We start from the raw sequence: 2,945 nt of genomic DNA on the forward strand, positions 1-2,945 counted from the left end.
TCCGTTTATTAACCCCACAGTAGCCGCGGACAACGGAAGTGGCACGTTGAACAAGGTTCGCGAAAGCCACTATGTCAGGCCTCAAGTCACTGAATTTTCTGCAGACAGACAACGTTCTTCAAGCCAACTTTGGCGTGAAGAACGATTTACGGTTTCTGACTTCTGATAAGGAAGGTTGTTTTGTAGCCGTGCCTGAAGGTCTCTCCGAAGAGAAGGCGATAACAGCAGTCAAAGAGAACTTCGTCCGTGTCGACGTAAAAGCCAGAAAGGTGACGGATAAAGCAGTCTCATTAGTGGCAAGCAACAATTTTGAGCGACTTGCTTCAGCAGTTAAGCGCTCGTGCAACCTACACCTCGAATTGTTTTTCGTGGCAAAAACACATAAGGTTGGCATTCCGTTCAGAGCCACAGTATCAGAAAGGGACTTGTGGCAGTTGGTTGTTTCTTCATTTCTTCAAAACAACCTTAATGGCTTGATAGTTACCGATCCGTTCGTTTTACCAAACTCTAAAATGTTAGTAACGTAGTTAAGCACGTCCAACCCTGGAAGATGTGAATTCTTCAGCATATATGTACAGGATCTGTATTACAATATTCCGCATGGTCCTTGATTATCGAGTGTTATGCATTGTATAACGGAAGACAACGACGAGATGGAATTTTTCAGCAAATGTGGTGTATCAGTTAATACCTTTCTTGAACTATTAACCTCTTACCTTGAGTCCACCTTTGTACTTTGGAATAATGTTATGTGGAGACAAAAGTCTGGAATATGTGCAGGCTCGAAAGTAGGTCCGGTACTTAGCCCGATTTTTTTAAGTAGCATTGACAAAGCGATTGATGCAAACCTTAAAGGCCTTGTGGTAAAAGTGTTCTGTATTGTGAACGATTTTTTTGGCTATAGTCAAACATGGTGTTTTGGACATAAGAGTGAATCAGGTCTTAAACGTGTTCAAGGACAACAGCCAACGACTGACTTTCACTGTTGAGTTGCCAAAGAATGTCAAGCCACAGTTTTTAGATTTGGCGTTAACTACCACACCGGACCAAGTTTGCTGGTCATACAATCCACGATCAGAAAAACCCTTGCTTAGCTACAATTCGGGACATTCAAAAGTCGTAAAAAGCGGCATAGCTTTCTCGTGCTTGAGGGCGGCCTTAACTAAGTGTTGCCCGGAAAAAAATAAAAGAAACTTTCAGCCAACAAGTTATCATAGTAAAGAATCCAGGATATGAAAAACATTCACTGTGTACATCAGCCTATAAGTTGATTCGTTACGTGCGCAATGGCTATCAGATAGAGCTCAACAGAAAAGAGATTGACAGCAAAAAAATTGTGTCTATACCATATGCACACAAAATTGCCCATAATTTAAGAAACGTAAGTGGCAGATATGGCCTACGAGTAATTTTTTCAGCACCAAACAAACTCGGAAAAATATGTGCTGGACTGGATCGTGGAATTTCAACAAAAATAAAAGTAAATGGTCGTAAATGCACGGTTAAGCATAAAAAAAAGCTTGTCAAGTGCAGGTCGTACGTTGTCTATTGTTTGCCCATATCGTGTGGAAAAGTATACATTGGCCAAACGGGTCGGTGTGTAAACACAAGACTTTTGGAGCACGAAAGGTCACTGGGGGGAAACACTCATTCCCACATTAAGGAGCACTGCTCACAACATGGGTGCTGGCCGTTTTACAATGATACTACAGTTTTATCGCACCATAAGGATCAGCTAACCAGGGAAATAATCGAAGCCTTTCACATTCACAAGAGGGAAGAGGGTTGTATCAGTCAGCCATCTGTACATCTGAGCCATGGTGAGGTTGCCTTTTTGGAAGTACACTAAAAGAAAAAAAGGAAAAAATTGTGTAATAAAAATGTTTGTTAGGGCTGCAACAAATACGGTAGGATTGCACACCATGATAGACAGACCTGCCGTGGTTGCTCAGTGGCTATGGTGTTGGGCTGCTGAGCACGAGGTCGCGGTATCGAATCCCGGCCACGGTGGCAGCATTTCGATGGGGGCGAAATGCGAAAACACCCGTGTACTTAGATTTAGGTGCACGTTAAAGAACCCCAGGTGGTCGAAATTTCCGAAGTCCTCCACTACGGTGTGCCTCATAATCAGATACGACGGTGCCATGATAGACAGGTGCCATATCTTTCACGCCCGATTGTGCGCGCGCAAATGATATTTGAAAGTTGCCTTTAATCTTGCCTTGATTTTCTTTGACGCCTGAGGGTGCGCAGGTATATGGAGTATGTGTTCTGAAATAAAATAGTTGCGAGTGTCGTATTTTCTTGTGTGTCTTCACTGTGTCCGTATCAGTGCACTGCTTCAAAAGCAAGATATGATGCTTACTCACCAACTAGCCCAACTTTCCACATTACTGCAAAAAATGTCACGCACATAACCTGTCAAAAAACACCCGCGCTCAGCAGTGGTAAGGTCATTGAAGTTCTGAATTATTGTTTCCCTACAACTACGCTTGATCATAATTACTGCAGGGCCCACTCGACATAATCCCAACGGCTGCTGGCGTAGTCTTTTATTCGATTAAAAGTTGAGAAAAATGCAAACTGGGGGCTTTGTAAATTTCTCTGATTTGGAAATGCAAACGAACTGCTCGTACTCAAAATATCCCTTTACATGGTTTTTCTTTCTTTCTTTCTTTTTTCTGCGCGCGCAGCCGTGGTTACTGCTGCCCGTTCCGTAATGACACGGCGTCTATTCTTGCGAGCTGTGAGCTTTTCGGAGCTGTCTGCTTTTGCCGCAGGGTAGCGCCTGCGTGAAGAGATAACAGCAAGATTTAGCAGTAGCGCTTTTAGTACGCATGCGCGCACTTTACCCTACGTAAAAATTTTTCGTACGGTATACTGGACGGTAAGGAGTGTTCACCTTATACGAGGTGCATGGGCACCCAGAGTTTTGTGAGCTGGGC

The sequence above is a fragment of the Dermacentor variabilis genome, chromosome 2 (assembly GCF_050947875.1).
Source record: "Dermacentor variabilis isolate Ectoservices chromosome 2, ASM5094787v1, whole genome shotgun sequence".
Taxonomy (NCBI): domain Eukaryota; kingdom Metazoa; phylum Arthropoda; class Arachnida; order Ixodida; family Ixodidae; genus Dermacentor; species Dermacentor variabilis.